This window comes from Protopterus annectens, chromosome 1.part2 (assembly GCF_019279795.1).
Source record: "Protopterus annectens isolate FY-2018-M chromosome 1.part2, PAN1.0, whole genome shotgun sequence".
Taxonomy (NCBI): domain Eukaryota; kingdom Metazoa; phylum Chordata; order Ceratodontiformes; family Protopteridae; genus Protopterus; species Protopterus annectens.
The window spans coordinates 577206796-577232465 of record NC_056727.1 but is presented as its reverse complement, the minus strand read 5'-3'; positions in this window follow the sequence as shown (position 1 = coordinate 577232465).

Sequence of the window (25670 nt, the reverse complement as noted above, 5' to 3'; positions counted from 1 at the left end):
TCAGCTTGCAGCCTTTTCATTTGTTAACATTCCACAAACTTGAGTTAAATGCACCACCAAAGGGTATGGCAAAGAAAGTTTGCAACCAAGGTCTTCCAGAATTGTGTCAAGTACACAGATTTATTCAGAGTATATACATTTAGTAATATCTATTCCTCTATCTCAGCTCCAAAATCTGCCACCATAACCTGGCTTGGATGAAAAACATACCAGCTACAACATCTTTACAGTAAGTTTCCTAAAAATAATAATTGCACCACAACAGTAGTCTGGACTTAGAACACACACACACACACACACACACACACACACACACACACACACACACACACACACACACACACACACACACACACACACACACACACACACACACACACACACACACACACACACACACACACACACACACACACACACACACACACACACACACACACACACACACACACACATATATTCTTTTTAAGTTTTCTAAACCAGTGCGTTAACTGCTTCTTTATACTATTGATTGTAAACTGATAATGTTTAACACTAGAAATGTTATGACTCACATTCTTATACCTTTCTTTTTTTCCTTGTTTGTTCCTAAATCCCCTTATTATCCATACTCTCAGCTTCACTTACTCCCCTTTCAGAAGTAGTTGACAGACCAGATGTATTTTCATGCAGAGCATCTTGATCAAAATAAGGCCTCTCAGATTTTTATTCATGAGGGACCATCTGAACGGGCTCTTTTCTATTGGCTAACTGTCGATAAATGAGAAGGAATGGTGTCTTCTAGTGATCCAGTAGCCCCCTTCCAATGAGAACTGGGACTATAATTTCAGGGAAAGTCTCCCCAATAAATGTTCATTTCTGCCACATGAGGTATGTATTTTTAGCAGTTAGAAGCATTATTCACTGTATTATCACAGTCTGTGCACATTAAAACCAAGCAATTTATTTTAAAGTGGCCAACTTACAACACAAAAAATTATCTTGGCTTAACATTATATCATGTAACACAATTACTAGATCCTCCTACTACCTGATTGCTTAGATGCACCAAACAATATTTTTTCATATTCAAATCAATCAAGCCTCTACTTCATATTCCAAATCTGTCCCCAATCTTGTTTAGTGGCTGTGCCACCATGCTGTACTTTACAAGAATCATTCTGGAATCTCCTTCCTTCACAAAAGTGTCTCTTGAATATTCAAGAACGTCTTGTTTTATTCAGATGTAAGTCATAAACAGAAAATCTTTTCAAGGTCTACTGTGTTTTTCTTTTCAAAACTATACAGTAATGTCAACAAAGCTTTGGCTGACTCAAAAGTGCTAGCTTATTTTTGAAAAAAACTGGTTATGTTGTTTGCATTTTATAAAAACACATACAATGATAATTCACCTGCATTTTGTTGATCTACTTGTTATAGAAATATTCAATAAAAAAAATATTTTGAAAAAAAAAAGCTGACAGCTTATATAATTTCAGAAACAAAATGAGCCATTGTTAACACTTGTAGAACATTTTACCCTAATAAGTTCAATAACGTTTCTGTAACAAACACAAACTCCCATCCTCCAAAACATTGACAAAAGACAACAGAGCTGCACTGCAAGCACTTTATTCGACTAAAATAAAACACGTAAAATAATAGTAAACCAGTGACATTGTCACTGGTTTATTATTATTTTACGTGTTTTATTATAGTCGAATAAAGTGTTTGCAGTGTGGCCCCGTTGTCTTTTTTCAATACAGTTTCCCAGAGCTTGCATATGTCCAGGGTGCCTACTTCTTTAGGCAGTGAAAATAGCATCTGCTACACTAGTGACCCCCTGATTCTCTTGCTTTTTGCTATGTTTTTTCAGGCCATGTGTGTGGATGTAGACCCCCTGACCAACTTGTGTTGTTGACAACTGCAGATAATGGCAGCCTTTTTTCATCCCACCCACAGTTTACCTCAGGGTTCTTACTTACCAGTTCCCTGTAGTGCCATCCTCCATCCCTTGGCAGGCTTTCCAAAGTGACCTAAACCAGAAGGGTTCTTATACATAGAGACCATCTACTCCATGTGCATACCTGCAAAGAATTATTTCAGATGTGGGCAATAATGTCATTTTAGCCTGCCTTGCTCCTAGGTGGATGCACTTACCATCACTGTACAACAGGATGGCTTGACAAGGTGCTGTCATACTGCAATTCATTGAGCGAATTTTCTTTATCCTTAGCTCCCTTCCCTCAAGCTGATAATGTACATATGTTACAAGGTTGGATGAATTATGCAGATAACTCAAAAGCCTGCCCTCCACTAGCACAAAGAGCAGCCACACCTCCTCAGTCTTCTCACTTGTCACAGCATGACAATATTCTCCAAGACCTGGCTTCAGCTAGGGCTCCACAACAGATTTGCCTAGCATGCTCCAACCCCCTGAGATAGGACACTCATCCTCCAGTACCCAGCTCTGTAACAAAACTCAGATTACCTGGGCTGTAGTCAGCACCTTATCCCTTTCTGCCACTGGTACAGTTAAGTCTGACAGCTATTCTCCTGCATCAGTCAAATCACTGAATTCTGTTCACAGTATTTGTCTGCAAGTCAACAGGAAGCAAAAAACTGAGCCAAGCTGAACAACAAGGATAACCTTTAGAGTACCAAAAACACTTAATTCAATGCTTTCGTCCTAAGACTTCAGAATACTTCAAAATCACAATCAGTTCATTTAAATACATGCCCTCAACCCATAAAAATCTACCATCAATTAACAAATTAGTCACAAGCATTATTTTAAAATCCTAAATGAAAAAGAATACAGTAATAAAATAATTACTTGTTTAAATATACTCTATGATTCTTTAAAAAACATTTGATATTGACTACATCATTCAACTCAGGTTTCTTGTCTCGATTGTGATTTTGAAGTATTCTGAAGAAGTCTTAGGATGAAAGCATTGAATAAAGTGTTTTTGGTACAATAAAGTTTATCCTTGGTGTTCAGCTTGGCTCAGTTTTTTGCTTCCTGTTGAGTTTAACTACTTAGGAAATGATATTGAATAAATTTGTTTTTTATTTGTCTGCAAGTCTTCATCACCAGCATAATTTGCAGATAAGACTTCTTTATCTAATGCTAAAAATCTGCTGCATCTTTAAGCCACCTGGCATTAAAGTGGTCGTACAACAATCCTGCTCTGTCAGTGTTCACCTTCACTCCATCACTCCCTGTCACAATACTTCCATGCCTGTCATTACCTGACATAGTGTAGTAGAAATTCCCTGGTATCCTGGTCAAATTTACCTTGGTCAGTATGAATACTAGGTTACTACCTCAGGTCTCCCAGAAAATAGACTGTGCTTAGTGTGGCCAACCTAGTCAATTGAAGCATGTGAACAAGCAAGCAAACATGTAAACAAACATGCACATGAATACACAAACAAACAAACAAATGAATGAATAAAAATATTGTTTCTACTAGTTGCAGTTCTCTTTATTACTAACAGCAAGTTATAACAGAAATTAAATTGGCAGCAAAAGCAGTGAAAGACAGGCCACTAGGCCCCAAGGGATTACATAAAATATTATCTGTATGCTCTTCCAAAGCACAGTCATTTATCTTGTTCCCACCTTAGGGACAATGGGAAAGACCAGCAACATAAATGCCCAGATATACAATGGAACCTTTTTCTACAACAGATGCTTTCTAATGGATGCAGATTAGAAGTACACTGGATTGCCAAACACTTATTTTCAGATCTCTCAAGCAATACCTAAATGATAGCCACAAAGGAGTGAATGTGAACAGTCAAAATCATTTACATCTTGTTGGTATAATGCTACCAACCTGATATAAATATAAAAAAGCCCACTAATCATAAATGCCAGCAGATTTACATTCTGGTTCCCTGTTGTCGCATTTTCTCCGATACTTCATTTACTCTTATTATGCCAAAGCTAGCTTCACTATCCAAGTGCTCTCACCCTTCAAAACAATGCAGTCACTGACATTAGTCAGTGAAGAGAAATTAAGTGTGATAAAATGTGATAGCAAGCAAAAAAAAGGCAGAAAACGAAACAGCTGATGACCTCCTTTCTCATTCAGCCAGTGAAAGTTTTCTCAGTTAAGACTGGAGAATCAGAAATGAGATGGATTAAATAGGAAAAGAAATGTAGTTGGAAAAAGCAAGGCAAAACCTAATAAGCATATAGGCAAGGCATTTACTGGATTATTGGATGGATGCAATTGTTGTAAGATAGAACAATGTAGGCTGTGATGTTAATGAAATGGTTTCTTCTCTGCAGCTTTTAAAATCTCTGAGGTGGTTCTGTTTTCAAAACAAAGCCACACACCACATAACACAATAAGTAGTTGTGAATTGTTTTTTAGTCACTGCTGAAATGTTATGACACAAAACAACTCCTAAAATCCATACATGTGAAATATGTGAATATCTGTGTGATATCAGAATGAAAAATACGTGCAGACTTGGGAAAACAGAATGATATTCAGATTTTTGGGTAACAAATGATGGAAACAGGCTAAGAATATGAAATTTGGTGACAATTACAGTGACATTTAAAGGGATTTTAAATTCTAGGCAATACTCACACCTGCTGGAAGTATTCTGCCCCAAGTACTGGTTGTGATAATAAACAAAATGGAGACTCCGTACACACCACTTACTTATATTAATCTGAATAAGGGATAAAGACTCTACAGGATTAGTATATCAGCATCAGACTCCCAGACAACTGATTTTTTACCTTTTACAATGTCAATTCTAGTGGTAGAGTTGCAACAACCTGCATTTCAGAAATCTGGTCCTGGGCATCCAGCACACATTTACTAACAGAATATTTATCAAAACTATTTCACATAGAAGAAACTTAATCAGTTTCAATGCAAAATATAATGTCTTCTTACTGGAATTATTTTCTGCATCCTTTTACCTAAAATGCATCCTCTTTAAAGAAAAAATGTAGGCGTATGTATGAGTCAATCCACATTACAAGGCATTGCACTGTGACACTGATCAGAAGTATTGTTTAATGTATTAGAGTACATCAGTCAGAAACACTGCAACCTTTAACATGGACCTACTGTAAAAATAAGAACAGACTGTGTGACACCCCTGCACTGGTCCAGTAATCAAGGAGCCTCAATCCTTACCACTAGCACCAGTAAGGGACGTACACATTGGGAGGATGTCAAGTACACACATAGTATAGTACAATTTCCCTTAAGAGCACACAGAGATCACTGTCCATCTCGGGCTGGTTTCTGCCTCTTTTTCCAAATAGGTTCATAGGTTCATAGGTACATACTAGGTTATCTGCCCAAGGGCATTTATAAGCCTAGCCAGAATGTGTTGGCTTTCGCCACCCCCTTAGATTAGTTCCCTGTGCCCCTGTCCAGCAGAGCCATTAGTTTCCTGTGCCACTGTCCAGCAGAGCCACTGCAGTGATCCCTGGGGTAAAGTTTCTTTTTCCCATCCACCCGTCAAGGTTTCTCTTGAAGAGTGTTAGTGAGGGGCTCTGCCTGATACATATTGGAATCCTGTTTGAAAGCATGGGGAGTCTCTGGGACAGGAATCTATGCTTCCAGCATGTCCTATTTATTGTTGTGGTGAGGGTTATATCTCTAGAGCGTGTGGCTCTCCGGGATTTGTTGTTTTTTTAGGTGGAGCATGTCCATCAATTCTGGGTTGGACATGGCCTTGTATGTCAGGCAAAGATCACCTCTGAGTAAGTGGTATGCAACCAAGTACAGCTGGACTTTCTTGAGCTGGGCTGCATAGGGCATCTGTTTGAGGCCAGTAATCCTCTTGGTGAGGTACTTTTGTGGTCTTTCCAGCTGTTGCAGGTGTCTTGTAAGGTACATCCCAAATGGGGTGTTGTATTCTATGATGGGTCTAATGAGTGATGAGTAGAGAGGCACAATAACCTCTTTTGTTCTAGATGCGAACCCTTTTGTGATTAGGTAGGCCACATAGAAGTATTTTCTAACCACCTTGGCAATATGATTATCAAAGGAGAGAGTACTATCTACTTGGGTCCCCAGATCCCTTATTACATTTTTTTTGTATTTAGGGGACTACCACCTATGTGGTAGTTCATGGGTACTTTGTTTTTTCCAAAGGGGATGACTATGCACTTTTTGGCATTTAGTTTGAGGCCATGATTTTGACACCAGGTATCCGTCTCAGTGAGACCCTTCTGGAGGGTGTCTGTATCAGCCGGGGAATCAGTTATGGTCTCTAGTTTGCAGTCGTCTGCGAACTTGGTCAGCCATAGTCCTCCTATGTTTGCCTGTACCTCTGAGAAGTATATACCGAACAGGAGGGGTCCTAGGACTGAGCCCTGGGGGACACCACTTGTAACCGGTTTAGAGTCAGACATAGAGCCTGCAACTCTCACCATGTGGGTTCTATCCATGAGCCAGTTGGCAACCCATCTCATGACGTAGGGGTTTATGTTGAAGCTGGTGAGCTTGTCTATAATACTAGAATGGGGAATGGTGTTGAAAGCCTTTGTGAGGTCTAGGTAGGCTGTGTGGACATCCTTTCCCTCGTCTAATACCTTGTAACTATCTCAAAGAAGTCCACCAGGTTTAGGAGGCATGATCTGCCCTTATCAAAGCCAAACTGGGTAGGGTCCAAGGTTTGGAGGTTCCCAATGTCTCTGTTAATGAGTTCCATGATGATGCGCTCCATAGCCTTGCAGACCAGGCTAGTCAGGCTTATAGGGCGATAGTTCTCGGGGTCCGTTGTGGCTCCACCTTTGTGGAGCAGGATAACTGTTACTGTGTGCCATTCTGTGGATATGTAGCCTGTAGAGAGGCTGAGTATGAACAGTGTGTTTAGGTGAGGGGTTAGCCCTATACCCAATAAAACTCCCCACTGGCACAGCTATAGGGTTAAGATCTCAGCCGAGTGGTCAAGCCAAAACCTGCAGCACCCTCTCTGCCCAACCAGTGTTTCATGCCCCTGCCCAAGTAGCTGAATTAAGATTTGATTTATATACAAACACACATACACTCCTGGGGAAGGCTGGCACAGGTTCTCCAGCTATGCCCCCTTCTTGCCCAGACTATAAGGTAGTTATCATTGCTACCAACCACTAATTATCAGCTACTCTAAGGCCCTTAGAAAGGGTGCCCACTCCTACTGTGTAATGTTACTATTATCCAATGGTAGTGTTAACCAAGACTTGCAATGCTGTTTAGGAGTGGCCTGTATAGTGTCACCAAATACATGTGTCTCACAAATATCAGCCACAAAGATAGGTTTAAATATATTTAATAATAAATAATAAAAGAACAAGACAATACTCAAACAGCACAGTAACTACAGAGTTCAGAACCACAGAAAATATTTTAAAACAACATTGCAGGACCGTCTCAAATAAATACAGAAAACATCTAAACTAATCTTTGCTATATTCCTAACTATATCTAAAAGAAATTACTGTAACCTAGACTTACTTACAGAGCAACCTGCAGGCAGAAGTGCTGATGATGGATGTTTCCAGGTCAAAGACAAAATACAAAATGCCTAGTCTTTCTGTCTGAGATAGTTCTTAAATTAATATCACATATTACTGCTAGGTTAGCCTGGATGACATCACACTTTGTCACCTTCCTTCAGTTCCCAAGCTAACAGAAACTAAGAATTTTAGCATCTCTGTGTGAGAAGTACATATTTCTCAGATGTGCAGCTGCTAGGAAGCAATAAAACAATTTACATTTTAAATCTAGTAATTAAAATGACTTTCAAGACAATAGAAAAACGTTTAGCTCTAGACCTTGTGTCTGCTTACTGAGAGATAACACAATCATAAAACACTTTACTTTTCAACTTATTTTCTTGAAGTTTTTAAAGTTGACTCTGTATGTTCGAGATTCTACTATTAAAACATACATTTGCACAGGTATACAGCTTATATACATTTCTGTTCTTTTCCAGTAGGGTACACTGTAGTTAAATTCTTGAAGGTCAGTACAGTACAAACCCTTTACAACACACACCTGTACCAGTAGTTTAATATACACATAACATATAGTTCTCTTACATTTGTAAGACAAGCATATGAATCATATCAATATTCACAAATGACGTATGATCATTCACATAATTCCATATAGCTGAGCTGGCAGTGTCACAGACTGTTTATTCTGATTTAACAATTTTATTTTTTATTTTGTTAATCTGTTAACCAGATAAACCCAGTAGGCCCAATTCTCTTTTCATAGACAACCTAGAAGCACTGAGTGGTTAAGTGACTCAGCAGAGTCATTCAGCAGTAATATGGATTAAGATAACTCAAACCCAGGACTCCTGTATAAAGCTCATGAGCAGCATATAACCTTAACCTGGTGCCATATTGGAAGTTTAAGACTCTGTAGGGTGATCCTAGAACTTTGCATTAAGTGTGAGCATCCTTAAATAACACTGAAACTCGAAACTTGGTACTACAAATTAAAGCTGTTTTTTTTTTGTTTTTTTTTGGTGAAGGAAGAGGAGGCAAATCCCCTGCATGACTGCAACTTGTCAGTCCTGCTACTTAACTCTGAGACTACTGTACTTCACAAGAAAATTAGTTCTCCAAGACACAACTATTTTATACTTTGTATATATTTTTCAGTCATCTCAAGTAAATCATTGTAGTTCTGACTATAGCATTTATGATCTTCAAACATAAATAGGAGCCCTATTAATAGCCTCTGCATTAAACTGCCTGTCATTTTAGTATGATCTTTATTTACATGTGAATAAGACATAAAACATATTAAAATGTTAAGTGCACAGTCAGCAATCAGTAGTCAGAAGTAATCTTATTGTACTCTAACTCTGACATCTTGACTTTGCTTACTGCTAATCTTTTTCAGTAAAAATGAGAAAGACAGAGAAACACAGCAGGAACTATAAAACTGTTTTAATCCGGTTAGCGCTTTCACATCAGAGATGCTTCTTCAGACTATGAATTTCATCAAAACAGAGTCAACTATATATGCACCCTATCAATTAAGACATAATTTACAAGCTCATTAATCAATTAGGTTAGTACAATCCATTTAAAGGTAAATACATTTTATGTAGCCTATACATCCTTACATATCCTATATAAAATTGCCTACTAACTACTAAGTTAGTTACATTACGGACGTCTCATTTTTAAAAAAGGTTTAATAGACATCCTGTCATTCAACCCAGGTTCTTTCTCAACTTGCACTTCTATTATCCATCTCAATTCACTTAGTTCCAATTTATTTTTCATGTCCCCCAAGCGTAAATCCTGATAGATAAAGTCCATCATTTTAAAGACGTGTCCTGTATTTATCCAAAATGTGTTTAGCTAAAGCACTTATTTCTGGTTCTCCATTTCTAATTGCAAATAGATGTTCCCTGACCCTTTCTCTCTGTGAGCGGGTAGTCATGCCCACATAAAAAGAGGGACATGTGGAGCAAACTGCTAAATATACTAGATTTCTTATTTCACAATTCGCTCTAACTCTGAACTCATATTTCTTATTTGTTCTAGGGTGTCTAAAAGTCCTATCTTGACTTAATACTCCACATATACAACAATGTCTACACTTATTAATACCATATATTTTCTCTTTACTATTATTGGGCTGACATAACAATCTCTTCAGATTTTTATTTTTATAACAGAAGTTGGGCTTTGCACCAACAATCCCTGCTATCTCAGGGTCTGATTGTAGTATGGACCAATTCCTATATACTACCTCTTGTACCTTTTTAATATTACCAGCAGATTCTAAATGAATCGGTATACTCTCTTTAGATGTTTTTTTTAGAAATTTGAGGGGGGGTATGACTATCCCCATATATATATATATATATATATGGTCTGGCTTTACCCCTCCTTAATGCTCTGACCTCACTAAAGCCTACATCGATTCCCTGTTCTTATTTTCATTATTAAATCTCTTTCTGCTAATCTTGCATAGTAATTTTCCTAAAAAGCACTCCTTTACAAAGTAAAATTTAAGTGTAGACTTGCAGTAAAAAGAACTGCTTAAGAAATCATGTACCATAGTCAGAAGCACCTGAAGCTGAAATCAGAGAAAATTCTCTGTAACTGTATTGTTATCTATACCTCTCCTCTATCATAGGATCATAGGAGGTTACTAGGCTAATGGCCTTGGGGCCCTTACAAGCCTAGCCAAGAGTTTATCCCCAAAAAGAAACCTCAGTCAGCACCTGTCACCCTGGTCAGTGAGGGACACAGGTGGAACCCCTGGGACAAATTTGTGGTTTTCCATCCACTCATCAAGATTGTGATTGAAGATGGTCACTGAGGTATTCTATTTGACATGTATGGAAAGTCTATTCCAGAGACGGGGCAGCCTCTGGGAGACAAACCTGTCTCTCCAGCAGGTTTTGTTGATGTTGCATATTAGATCCAGGTCTTTCAAGGGGGTAATGTGCGAGGAGTTAGACTTACAGATACAGAGCATCTCTAATAGGGCAAGGTCTGAGATTGCCTTATAAATGAGACACAGATCACCTCTGAGCAACCTGTACGATACCAAGTAGAGTGATAGTGATTTGAGCCTGTCCGCATAAGACAGGTGTTGGAGGCCATGGATTCTCTTTGCGAGGTATTTCTGTGGTCTTTCCAGTTGGTGCAGATGTTTGGAAAGGTACATTCCAAATGGGGCATTATATTCAATTATTGGTCTAATGAGGGAGGAGTATAGAGAGGTAGTAACCTCCTTTTTTTCTGGATGCAATCCCTTTACTTATGAGATGAACCAAGTAAAAGGCTTTTCTGACCATTTCCACTACATGATGGTGAAATGTGAGATTATTATCAACCTGAGTACCCAGGTCCCTTACCACAGGTTGTGTGTTTAGGGGGTTGCCATTGATGTGGTAGTCTGTAGGGGCTGTGTTTCTGCCATATGGTATGATGATACTTTTTTTGCATTTAGCTTGAGGCCATGACTTTGGCACCAGTTATTAGTTGCTGCAAGACCCTCTTGCAGTATGTTAACATCATTTGGGGAATCAATGACAGCATCCAGCTTACAGTCATCTGCAAACTTGGTTAATCACAAGCCTTTTTTCTTTGCCTTGACCTCCAAGAAGTAGATGCCAAACAGTAGGGGTCCCAGGACAGATCCATGGGGAATGCCACTAGTGACAGGTCTGCAATCAGAGGTTTAGGAACCTATTTTAACCTTGAGGGTCCTATCAGTGAGCCAGTTGGCCACCCACCTGATAAGATAAGGATTTATGCCAAGTTTTGTTTGCTTTTCAATGATGCCTGAGTGAGAGATCTTAATGACATCTCATGTATGAACCAGAGAGTGCTTCCAGCTCCCCTGCTATCCTTAGTAGAACAATGCAGGTATCAGAAAATAGATGAAAATTATTTTTTATTTTCATTTTTGGATTGATATCTAGCCAAGGAGTCAGACAGGAATGGCCCAGCAGTGACAGATAAATAGACTGTGACATTTAAAAGTTGCTCTCTTACCCAGAATTTCTTTTAAAATAAGTAGGCCTACTCACTAAGGCAAACTACATGAATATGATATCAGAGTCTAAGTGCCATATAATTGTTCTGTTAGCTAAGGCAAACTATGTGAATATGATATCAGAGCCTAAGTGCCATATAATTGTTCTGTCAGCAAGTGATTTAAATTAAAACTTCTGAAATTGAAAATACCCTTTCCATTTTTAGTGGCAAAAACAATGGACAGCTATACCTTAGACACATGAGTGAATTAATGAAGAGAGAAACAATTTAGTAAGCTTGTTCATGCATATAACTAGGACACTAGGTAAAGTGACCGATCATTCTGCCAGGCACTGAAAGACAGCATTGTTAAAAAAAGTACAAAAAAGTAAGCCATTATTTCTAAAAATGCTGTAAGAAAATAAAAATGCCAAGATGAAAACAGATAAAAAAGAATTGCATATAAATACTGAATGATTAAGCTCCTTACAAAGTCAGTGCAGGGGATAGGGGAGGTAAGCAGGGTATTCAGAGCAACAAGATAGGAATACAACTCATTTAATTTTTTCTCTACTGTCAGTCATTATAGAATGTATCTTCCCATGCAGTGTGTAGTCATGAAGGTTTGTTATGCAAAGTGCAATTTAAAATATTATTATCAGGTCATAAATATATTACTGATCAGGTGCTTAATTCATTAATGTGTAGCAATCAGAAGCACTGGTCATTGCATTAGTGTAGAGAAGATTTACTGCTAATTATATCAGTAGAAAGCAAAAGACCTGACAAGTTGTTTGTTCTGAAAATGTAAAGGCAACACTGCTGCTTGCCACACAGCTGCTCTGCCTCACAATTAATGTATTTGCCATTAAACAGAGGCATTGCTAAAATGTGCAACTTCTCAGTCTATGAAATTTAAATGACCAAATGACGTATTTGCTTATATGATGCCAGCCCATCTTTTTAATTATTTGGTCATGAATCTACATCCTTCATTTCTTACTTATTACAGATATGTCATTACTGCCTGCTGAAAACATATTTACTGTTCAAATCTGAGCTAAGAATTAAAATAAAAAAGATAAGACCTGTTCCAGATGAGTATATTGGCATTACTTGTACATATCTGTAGATCAACAATATACTGTACTTTGCTTATATTACCTACTGAAGAAATCAAATACTGTTAGGAAAATAAATCACCAAAACAGCTTACCCCATATAACTGAAAAGTACATCTGCCATAGCTCATAAGGTGAACATACTGAATATTTCATGTAATATATTAAAAATCCAATTTATAAGTATTTATACTCCTCCATCTTCACTTTATTGTCCTCACTTTTCAAAGCTTTCCTTGATGAAGTTCACACTAGGAGAACACTAGACAAGAGAGGTCAATCTTCAGTTTCCCCATCCACTCATTCCAGATTACTCACAAGCATTTCTAGGCCAGAAGAAGGAAGCAGTACCTCAGGCTGCAGGGCCTTGTACCAGTAGAACATACTTGGAATGACTTTAATGGTATCCTTTCAACTAGTACCCTTATTAGGTGCTTGCTATGCTTTATTCCAACATTTTCTACATGTCTGCTTTGGATCCATATATCAACAGTGTCTCAGGAGGGTTCCTATTAGATGACCGAAGACACATTTTATCGAATGCGTCTTTTGGTCGAACTTAAAACAAAAAAAAGGCAAAATAGCGAAGAGGCTTTTAAGCAAATTCTTTCCCAGGGAAAGAATTTGCTTGGGTGCTTCCGTTACTTTGTCGTTTTCAGCACTGTAGTGCAATCTTGGAGTTGGTATATTTAAGTAGGGGGGTGTGGGGGGTGAAGCCCCCTACTTTATATATTCTTTCAATTATTTTCCTTTTTTTTTTGGAACAGCGATCTTTTTTTCCCTTGAAAAAAATTGCTGTTCTGAGCTTTTGAGATTGCAAGCTTTTGCTTACATGGGGTTGATTATTCGTTGTTCGCTTTTTTAAGCGTTCGATGATATAATATAGACACTCCCAGGAATATTGCCAAAAGATATTTAAACATTATGAAAAGTGGTTAATTGATCCCATGTACTTCAATTTTTTTCTGAGAACTGAGAATCACGCAGTCACTAAAACACAGAAGAAAATTATTTAGGACAGATTTTTGAGTAACAACACAAATATACAATAGCACAAGCAGAAAAGCATATTTGGTTTTGCAAATGGAAAACAGAAGGAAAACATTTTTAGCAGATGAAGAGTTTTCCACCTGCATGCTGATATAAGTCCCACACCCAAGCACATTATTTAATCCTACCACAAGGGTAATAGCTGTTAGGAAAAGAAAATATTAGGCTAGTGTACAGAAATATGTTTTACTTCCTGACTCTGTTGGATTCCACCATCAATGAAAGGAAAGACTGCTCACACTTTTCATTGTTATATTAACTTTTATATTCCCGCTTGATCTTTTATGATCAATTTTGAAGAGAAAATAATATAAATATATCATAAAGTAAGAATGCTATAAACTTTTGTTTATATTTACCACCTACATTTCATTGTTGTTCCATGTCTTCTCTAGTCACAAACAAACGGTAGACAGGAATGCATACATTTTGTAGTTTTTCACTAACAAACATAGCATATAAGCAAATGTTAATGGGCAGAAAAAAAGTTTGAATAAGGTAGTGTCCCCTTAAATTGTAAATTATAAGATTATAGATTATCAATACAGTTTTCACTGAGAGCAGTAAGCTTTCTCAATATGACAGTTACAGTCTGTGTAATAAAAAAGGAGCATGTGTCTAAAGTGATGTTATGCAATTAATTTTACAGATGTAAGTTTCAGTGAGAGTTAGCTTTCTCAAAGTATCAATGAAAATTATAGTCTGTATAAATATAAGGGGGCATGTGTCTAAAGTTATTCCAAGCAATCAAAGTAATGGATGTCAATTTCTGTAAGAGTTAGCTTTCTCAAAATGTTAAAGAAAATGTCTCTGTATAATTATAATAAGGGACACATATCTGAAGTTATGTAATTTAATGGAAGATATTGATGTTAGTAGATTTATCCTTCATATTGTCGCCTCACAGTAAGACGCTGTCCGGTTTGATTCTCAGCTAGAGCGTCTTCTGCGTGGAGGCATGCGTGAATGGGCGTACCTTCGTTGAAGGTTGTGTGTCAGGGCTGGTAACTTGGCACATAAAAATCAACTACCAATCATCAGCAGACCGGAGTTCCGCTGTGGCGACCCCTAACTGGGAAAAGCCGAAAGACACAAACAAACAATTGCTAATAGTATAAAGTATACTTTGCAGTACAGGGGCTGCTACAGACTTTCCTGACCTGAATGTACAAAATAAACTAATAGTGTAAATATCACAATGAATCCCATTTCGTTGACTAGTCTGTATAACTAAAGCATTGCAATATCTAGTGAACTGCTTAAGACAATCTTTAACTGCCTTATGCAGAATTTCAAATAAAAGGCTTTACTTTTTATTGTTTTAAACTCACTAGACTTTAACTTCCTCATTTGCAAATTATGAGGTAAAATGCTTTACTTGTAAATAAACATCATCATTTTCTTTTTAGTGTTGAACATAAAATCCCACATGGCATGGGCTAACAAATGATAATAATTCCATTTTGAGCTGCAAGACCACATTTTACAAAGAAATGTAAAGAAGAGGAGGCCGCGTTGCTGAAGCAGGAACACATATGCAGAAAAGAGTTTTTTCTATGTAGCAATGAATAGTAAAAGGCACATAAAAGGAAATATTGTGGTGATTGCAAACATTGTTCTGCTTTCTGGGAATTCCCTTAGTAGTTGGGTAGAAACATATAGTTAGTAATAAACAATGCAAATATATTTCTGTTTTCCAAGTAACTGCTTGTGCTTATGAATAATGTGTGTGCATCTTAAATCAAAGGCACATCTCTATGTATGTACATTAGAAGCCTTACAAAATGAATATTTAGACTACTTTAGTATCTTGCTTTAAGATGTTTCATATGAATGTTATGGTAGTCCTTTACAATGATGATAACTCTATTATTGAAAAAAAGATGTGTTTTGCATAGTTTCTTGAAGAAAACAAATACCTAAAAGTTTATATCTTGAATCATAAATTTACTAGTTATAAATTGATGAAGCAACATTAAGGTTAGCTGCATTTGTTAGTGTTACAAGACTGGCCAGCTAGCTGTTTTATGCAGGTTATATGACAGCTGGTGATTTTCAGACTCTAAACATTTTTTTTTTCTTCAAGAAGGATTCTCTGATCTAAATTAATGAAACAAACTTCTTAATAAACACATACTAGCAAACAGTTTTATTCTATTTTTTTTCTGCAAAATACCTTGAAGATAGTGTTATTGTAAATTTGATCAGTGGATGAGATTCTGAAAACTGACAAAGTTATGAAGCTATATTCAAAAGATTAGATGGTAAGCATATAACAATAATAGGCTTCTGAATGTTTTTAATTATTTATTTATTCAATTATTAATTTCTTTATAGTTTGTTTGCCATGATAGTTTGGCAGATTGGGAGGCCCCTTTGAAGCTGAAGTCTAGGGAGAAAAGCTTCACAAACAATTGCATTATATGTACAGTTTAACAACTGTGACTTTATTCAAAAGTATGCAATATATATATACATATATATATATATATATATATATATATATATATATATATATATATATATGATGCATCATAAAACATATGATAATGAAAAAATAAAACATATTTCTATGAATGTACTATAACACCTTCTTTTATTTTTTTACAATACTTAGGTATAGCTTACAGTTTTGTTGAGGTTTGATGGATTAAAAAGAATATATAACTTAATACAACATGTTTTGACTACAATGATCAGATTTGTCAGTAGTTTCTAGCTTATAGCTTTAATATGGTGTAAAATAAAGCTGGTGAATATAGTTGATTCAAAAGAAATAAAGCTGCCCATAAAAGTTCCAACCCATGAGATGGCTGGGGATGGGGGTGCCCTAGACTTTTATCTTATACTTCAGTGCTGTTATTGTCCGAACAAAATGAGATTTTAGGTAATCTCATCAAACGTATTATTCCCATAGATCTCAGAACTATATTATCATATCTTCCAGTGCTGCACAAATTGCATAATATGTATACACCTCCGTAACATAAAGGTATGCATCCCTGACTGTGTTCTGGGTAACCATTGTTTGATTAGCAGCACAGCAGTAAAAGTGATTGGCCATAGAGAATGATAATTGGAATGAGCAGCCAATGCTGGCTCACCCATCCTGGAGAAGGAGGATATTCTAGCTTACCACTTAGGTTGTGTATTGGAGGTATGGGGCATACATCTGTAGTACGTGTGCTACCAAGCACTTACCAACTCAAGAAGTAGCATTATATGGAAGCATAAACACCTACATGGGGTTGAGCAGCATTATGGAGCTCAGGAAATCACCGATGGGAAAGAGGTCCAGAGGTAGGCTGCTCCACAGAACCCACTAGCTAGCCCAGTACCTACCACTCAACCCTTAGAATGAAGGAATGAATGGACCATTTGTGATTCTAGGGCAGGAATGGCTGACACTAGACTTTTTGCCTAGCATGAAAATGTTTGGGTTTCACCTCCACGGAATTAATGGACTGATTAGTTAGTGGTAGGAATCTGCAGATAAGGGGTAGGGAAAATGTTTCGCATTCATTAGGAAATCTGCAGAAATGCTGATGTGAGTTTGGGGCACAAAAATGAAAAACAGTGAAGTCCTACATCTGTACATAGCAAACTAAGTGACTTTGCCTAACTGTGTGATTATCAGTGTTTTAACAGCATAATATCATGCATAATGTATTGATTGACTTTATCATACTTAAAATCTAGTGATAAATTTCAGACAGTGCAGAGAATTCAGTTTCACATATAAAACATGAAGAGGAAACTACAACCAAAACATTTCAGTTATTATTGTTTCATCATATCTTGCTTTTTTTCTGTAGTACTAAAGTGACTGCATCGTTTTAAGTGGCTATCATGTTCTTATTAGTTATACCCCAAACTAGCCTACTGGGAGAAGCCATGCAGGCTCATTTTCATATTATGCCCAGGGTTTTTGCTTTCCTGCGTCAGTTTTATAGGAACACAGAACACATTGTGGTGAGAGGAATATTTACTGTAATACTCTGTCTCAAATGCCTTATGATGAGATTGATGTGGTTTCTCTACTTTTAGCTGTATCAGGCAAGACATCTGCTCACCTTTTGCAAAAATGCCTTTTGATGTTTGCTCCATTGTACTTGACCCTCTTCAGACCAATCCTTGAGTACAACACCCCCTTTGGTATGTCCCTGATCAGACATATGGAACAATTGGAGTGCCCACAAAGGTTTCACACAAAAAGAATAAAGGGTGCAGACATGTCTTACATGGACTGCTGGAAATCCCTATTCCTGTATTGGTCTCCTATAGCTTGCTGAGAGAAGATCTATGCCTGGCCTACCAAGCATCCTCTGATTCCTCAATCATGGACTTGCTGCGTCTAGACATCTAGATCTTGGGACCTAAAACTCATCTGCAAAATGAATGGGACATGTTGGACAGATAGCTATGTGTCTCAGAGACTACCCTTTCTTTGGAACACACCTTCTATCCATGTGCAACAGACTTCTTGCCTAACCCAATTCAAGCTAAGCATGGACCAGTAGATGAGGAATCAGAAAGTTACTCCTGATCTGGTACCTATGACTCTAGTAGACTGAGGCAGTCTTTAAATGCTTAATCAACCATGCCTAAGTTTATATATACCCCCTAAAATAACCCTAGGGTATCAAAACTTGTCAGATAGATTTGGGAAGCATGGCTAGGCTTAAAAACTGTCCTCCCTTGGTTCATTAGCCACATAATCACCTACAACCCTATAATCCTATGAAATCATGCTATACAACCTTAACAAATGTAACAATGTCACTTTTTTACTTTTTTCCAATGTGTAAATGCAAACTGTATATCTTTAATTCTTTATTCTTCATTTCTAATGTTACAAAGTTTCTTTATTTTAAAGATTAGCACTCAAAGTTTAAAATGTAATGTTCAATACCATGTAAATTAACTACTTTGAATGTATTTATTTGTGAACCTGCCAGAAGATTTCTCCCCAGCCCGATGCTGAAAAAGGGGTCTCTTATGACCTTGTTGGACTTTGCCAGTGAATAAATGGAAATAAATAAATTTACAATAGAAAACTGAACAGCTGGGTTTGTTTGTTTTTTTTTTTCCTTAAAATGTCTGGCTCATGTCTGAAATATATACAGATACTACATACATGAGACTTCCAAAAGACATGGCCACACTGCTAAATTTGGATAATGAATATTCTTTTAAAATGGCAAACACATATGACTATGTGCACCATTTTAAGCACACTGATGATTTTCAGTATGTTTACTTCAAGTGTAGCCATCTTTTGATGCTGCTGTATGAACCAAAGATATAACCTTCAGATTTTATACACAAGGTGATTCCACAGTACTGTTCTGCCAGCAGCCTGAGTTCATGATCAGTTGGTGTGGCTATGATGATGTGGCCAATTGCTAGCCCTCCTATGATGGTAAGAGCATTTGGGGAGAACCACTACCTCTGCATCCTCTGTTGAAGACAAGACATCCTGCAGATCACAAATTCTGTATGGCAGGGGGTCACAGACATGCTGATGACACTATGTGTTTCTCCAATTAGTAGGGATTGTAATGACTGCTATTGGCGAATAATGGTTCCTCGCATCTAATTCGGAGCTCCCAATAGGGTCCCTGATCTCAGGGGCTAGGACTTTCTGACTTTGGTGAAATAATGTTGCAGCTATTTCAAAAAGTACGTGATCATTCCTAGACTGAAACTGGCACTTTGCATCTAGATATGATTGCACTCACCTGCTCTTCCTTCTTTCTTGTATGTACTTAGCAGATGGGCTATTTTTTTTTTCTTTCTGACTAAATTGTTTCATTTTAGAAGTCTTCACTTTATCTCTAGTTTAATCAACATTATTGCCGATTCTTTTAAAATGTACTTTTCTATCATGAATTTGCTGAAGTTCATTCAGTTTGGTACTCTTTGACATAAAAATAGACTCCCTGGAGTCACTGCCAACTGTCTGATAGTTTAGCTACCTGAAGCCCTACAATAAACTCATGTAGGACAGCACTCTTAATAGGGAACAAAATAACAGAAACTGCACAAAATGATGGTTATCATAAAATAATTAAGTACTAAAGCATGACATTCATATGTTAACATTCATTAACATTTCCTTGTAAGATGCTAGTGCAGTCACTTCTTAACAGCAAACTGTGTGTCTGCTTTACAATTAATTCAATATTCCCATAGAGATTTCTCTAATGAAGACTTTAGAAGTGTGTAAGCTGGTTGTTAATCAGCTCAGGGCACAGACATGTCTGTTAACATGTTCACTTGTAACCTTCTGTTAATATCCATGACAAACTGAAAGTCATTAAGACTGCATGGCTACAAAAGCCATTAGATGATTCACTCACTCAAACTCTGGACCAAATAGTATCATCGATCAAATAAATCAAATACATTGCTCTTTCACAGAGCTATAGTCAATCATTCATGACTTACCTGTTTGTGCTTCATTAATCAGCACATGACGGTGCTGTGTGGAAGCCTTGTTGGGGTTCCAGTGCACATCTGTAGAATTTTAACTGTCAACAATATATTTTGGCTATAGGTTAATGTCGGAGCAATCAGATGATAGTATGCCATATCTCAGGCACTATTCTCACCACTTCAGGTCTCTGTCATTGACTAGCTTTTTTTGTATCCTTATCTGTATATATATTTCAATGTCAAATTCATGGTTCATGGCCATTGTTGAACTCAGACTGCATTCACCTTGAATCATATACTTCCTAACTGAATAATCTATTCCTTTTAAAACATAGTTAATGTGTGTGGCTTTCTAATACAAAGTGGAAGATGGTTTCAAAAAGATGGAATAACAAATGCAAATGTGTTCTGCATAATGGAACATCAAACATGAGCCCTTGAATCCATTATTTCTAATGCTTTTTCAGGAAGGGCATAGTTCTAATCCCAGGGTTACCCTTGACATCTCACTGTTAAAGGACATATAGGACAGATATAACTTTCCTCTTACATAACAATAATATATGCAACTGCACAATTTTATGTATTGAAGCATAGATATGAAATATATTTCCCTGTAAGCACAAACATTTTTTAATTTCTTTTGTACCAGTTTGTGTAGCTGTTAAGTCAGGTCTCCTTTAGCAGAGTTGCAATGTATAATAGGTGACATACTAGTAATAAAGATTGGTAAACATACCAAAGCCCCCCGAAGGAAAGGTGTTTAAACTTCAAGTCAAGTATCTGTATTGCTTTACTATGCAGTAATGCTGCATTTCTAAGCAAAACTCACTATTATGTCACACCCCAACGTCCCATATTTCTTTAGTCACTTCAAGATCAGAATTGCCTATACAGATAACCTTACGTTTCTATATGCTGACCCCATGACCCTTGCTCATCAACCAATTACATTTTTTCTTGTAATAAAGCTTCTGTGTTGCTGTTTTTCATATTTTATTACTGTCCTCAGGATTCATGAAGCTTGCGCCAGGTGAAGGCATAGCGTTGGCGTTCCAACACCAAATATGGCTGGCAAGCGATCCAGGTACAAGCTGTTTCCATGTGCACTACCTTTATATGCTACGCCCGCACAGCTCCCAGCCCCTGTATGCTAATTACCCCATTTGCAGCAGTGTAGCATGCAAAAGAAGGTATTTAGCAATCCAGGAAGTGGTGCAGGCGTAGTGTAAGCATGTAGAAATGTAAACCGTAAAAAACAGTTTACATTTTTGCAAACATAAAATCGAAGCCATGACAGCCTGCCAAACACATGTATTATATTGTTAATATATGCCGATGGCTAAATATATAGCCTTTGGCATTAAAAAAATATACAAAATATAAAAAGAACATTTAATTTCATTTTTCGCACTATTGCGAAGTTTAAGCACAGGGCAGCAGTGCGCAAATCAGATCGCAAGGAAAATAGAAAAATATAGAATAAAACTGCAATGTAACACATATTATGATTTCCCCATAATAGTCAGTGGCAGGCATGTTACACCACACCATGGTGCAAGGGTTGCTAAGGGGCTGTGACAGTGTTTTGCACGGTAGCTAGGAATTAGTAGGCAATGCCATGCAAATGAGATGAGTAATAGTGAATCACAGATTCCCCGCTGGTGTAAGGATGCACCTCACAGTGTAGCATTATAACACCAAGGTGTGCCTTTGAGATAGAAATGACATCAAGAGTGGGGTGTGCAACCTTTGCTGTAAGCAGATTGGAGCAGTGCTAATCCAGTTTTCCTGTAGCTAAGCAAAGCTGCAGGAAAGGGGTGTGTTGAACTGGCAATTGCTTTGCTTAGCTGAGAGCACACAAGGTAACCGAATATGCATGTGAACGGAGATTAAAACGCGCTTAAACTCGGTAAACCGGTTTGCACAGCGTGCACTGGAGCTAAAACACGAAGGATATAGGAAAAAAATAAGGAAATGCTGCAGCAGGGAAATTGGAGTACAAATGACTAATTAACACCTAGGAACCTACAGTGGGCCATTGACAACAGCTAACAAGGCTGCAAGCATCTACCTGCAGAACAGAAAAGGGGAGGGACTGTACTGCAAAGAAAACAGAAAAGTGTCACAGCAGAACAAAGCAGATTTGCATTATATCAGCTACAAGACACATTTTGCAACACATGACTGGGTAGAGAAAGTACAAAACAAGAAAGACGGCAGGTGGAAGCATGCCTGATAATGGGAGGGGATCCTGGTATAAAAGTGAATTAAAGGGCAACAGATTAATCAAGGCAGGGAAGCATAACTCCACACTAAGGGCCCCACACTTACAGTACTCACTGTAAAACCCATAATTAAGATACCCTGCAGCTGAAATTGCTCATACACACCCAATGACATCAGCAGCATCCATAGCACAATAGAATAAAGTGTGAAAGCACCTCACACACACTTGTGTATTCCCATACACTCTGCAACATTGGTGTATACAGATGGGGAACTTTTAATATGTACATGTTAGGGGCTGCCATAGCTTTGATCCACCAGCATGTGTTGAAGACTGAAGGTGGTGTGGAGGATGATGTTCACAACCACCCCAGGCACCAGAGGAGGAGAAGAGTGTTCAGACCCAGGGTAACCTACCAGGAGCTACATGATCTGGAGATAGTAGAGCATTACAGGGTGGACAGGGACACCCTACAGCAACTTGTGGTGCTGTGCCAGCCACACCTCAGAGCCAGGACAAACAGAGGGGAACCCATCCCAGTAGATATGAAGGTATGTGTAAGCCTGAGAATATTAGCTACAGGTACCTTTCAAAGGCCAACTGGGGATATCATGGGGATCTCACAGGCAGCAGCATCCAGGGTACTTCACCAGTTCCTGGATGCCGTGTTACCACATGCCAGTGGGCACATATACTTCCCCCGAATGCAGGAGGAGTTGGCCAGCAATATGCGTCTCTTCCACCATGTGGCAGAATACCCAGAGGTACTGGGTGGAATAGTCTGCACGCACATACACATCAAGTCACCACCTAGTGAGCAGGATAGGCACTACATAAACAGCAAGGGATACCCCTCCATCAACTGCCAGGTTGTGTGCAATGCCCAGGCCATTATCATGGATGTGTATGCTGGTAGCCCTGGAAGCTATCACGACTCCCACATTTGGCATGCCTCACAGCTGTATCAGGTATTTGCCAGGGGGGGACATCCCTTATGGCCACCTGGTGGGGGATGCTGGCTATGCACTGGAACCGTGGATGATGACTCCCATCAGAAATGCACACACACCCATGCAAGAATGCCATAAAGAGGCACATGCACAAACCAGAATCATCATAGAACATGTGTTTGGGATGCTTAAATCACAGCTCCATTGCTTGGACATATCTGGTGGAGCCTTGCAGTACTCCTGGGGCATGTGTGCCCACATCTTCATAGCATGTGCCATGCTACACAATATGATCCTGTGGAAACAGCTGCAGCAGGGACAGAATGGTGAAGGCCCTCACAACCCACCACTATTGCCAAGGGCCCCACATGTACAGAGGTACTCAGACCACGAACACCCTGAGCCAGCCCCAGTAGGCAGACGGAGGCATGCTCAGTATGCCCATGCCTTGGCAAGGATGGAACGTATAGCACATACACTGACAGTGTAGGCATCTAGGGACTGCCACCTTTCTCCACCTGCACACACAGTAAAAATGGATGGCACACACACAAGACTACCTGTAAACTGTCATGTATAGGCAGTCTACTGTGTGCATCCAACATAGGCAGCCCTCAACTATTGCACACACAACTGCTACTGGCACAAGGTAAGTCAACACCTGAACAGTAAATTAAGCTAGCAGCATGTGCTGATACTGTATGTATAGATTCATAGGTTCATAGGTAGGTACTTGGCTAACTGCCTGATGGCATTCATATGCCTAGCCAAAATGTGTCAACTTTTGCCACCCCATTGATTAATTAACTGTCTCTCTGTGGAGCAGAGCCAATGGCGGGATCCCTGGGGTGTATCTACTGTTCCCCATCCACTCTTCAAGGTTTCTCTTGAAGAGTGTTAGTGAGTGGCTCTGTATAATGTAATTAGGGATGTAGTTACAAAGCATGGGGAGTTTCTGTGACAGGATTCTGTCCCTCTAGCATCTTCTAGTTATTGTTGTGGCAAGGTTTAGCTCACTACAGTGTGTGGCAAACTGTGACATGGATTCCCATAGGTGGAGATAAATTGTCATGTATAGACAATCTACTGTGTGCATCCAACATAGGCAACCCTCAACTATTGCACATACAACTGCTATTGGCACAAGGTAAGTCAACACCTTAACAGTAAATTAAGCTAGCAGCATGTGCTGATACTGTATGTATAGATTCATAGGTTCATAGGTAGGTACTTGGCTAACTGCCTGAGAGTATTCATAAGCCTAGCCAAAATGTGTCAACTGTTGCCACCCCATTGATTAATTAACTGTCCCTCTGTGGAGCAGAGTCAATGGCGGGATCCCTGGGGTGTATCTGCTGTTCCCCATCCACTCTTCAAGGTTTCTCTTGAAGAGTGTTAGTGAGGGGCTCTGTATTATGTAATTAGGGTGTAGTTCCAAAGCATGGGGAGTTTCTGTGACAGGACTCTGTCCCTCCAGCATCTTCTAGTTATTGTTGTGGCAAGGTTTAGCTCACTACAGCGTGTGGCTCATTGTGACATGGATTCCTATAGGTGGAGCATATCCATTAAGCCTGAGTTGGACATGGCTTTGTTGGCCAGCAGAGATCATCTCTGAGTAAACGAGATGCCACTGAGTAAAGCAGGTGTTTATTCAGTCTGGCTGCATAGGACATATGTTTGAGGCCAGTAATCCTCTTGGCGTGGTATGTTCATGGATCTTCCAGCTGAAGGAAGTGTCTTCTGAGGTACATCCCAAATGGGTTCTTATACTCTATGATGGGACTGATAAGCGATGAGTAAACGGGCACTATAACCTCAGTATGTCTAGATGTGAACCCTTTAGTAATCAGATGGCCTACATAAAAGGATGTCCTGACTACTTTGGAGATATGATTGTCAAAGGAGTGATCACTATCTAGCTTAGTCCTCAGATACCTTATTAACTCATCTGTATTAAAGTGGCTGCCACTTATGTGTTAATATGTGGGTGTTTAGTTTTTCCGAAAATGGAATGACCATACATTTGTGGCACTTAGCTGGAGTCCATGACTTTGACACCCTGTGTCGGTCTCTGTGAGGCCCCTTGAAGGATGTCGGTGTCAGCTGGACTATCAATTATGGCTCCCACTTTGCAGTCATTGCCAAACATGGTCTCCTGTAGTCCACCTGTGTTAGCCTGTAACTCTAAGAAGTATATGCTAAAAAGTAGGGGTCCCAGGAATGAGTCCTGTGGGACACCAGTTGCGACTGGTTAAGAGTTGGATCTGGAGGCTTCTAGTCTTACCATGTGGGTTCTGTGTGTAAGCCTGTTGGCAATCTATCCTGTGATGTATGGGTTTATGTACAGGCTGGTGAGGTTATCAATAATACCTGAGTGGGGAATGGTGTCAAAAGCCTTGGCGAGGTCCAAG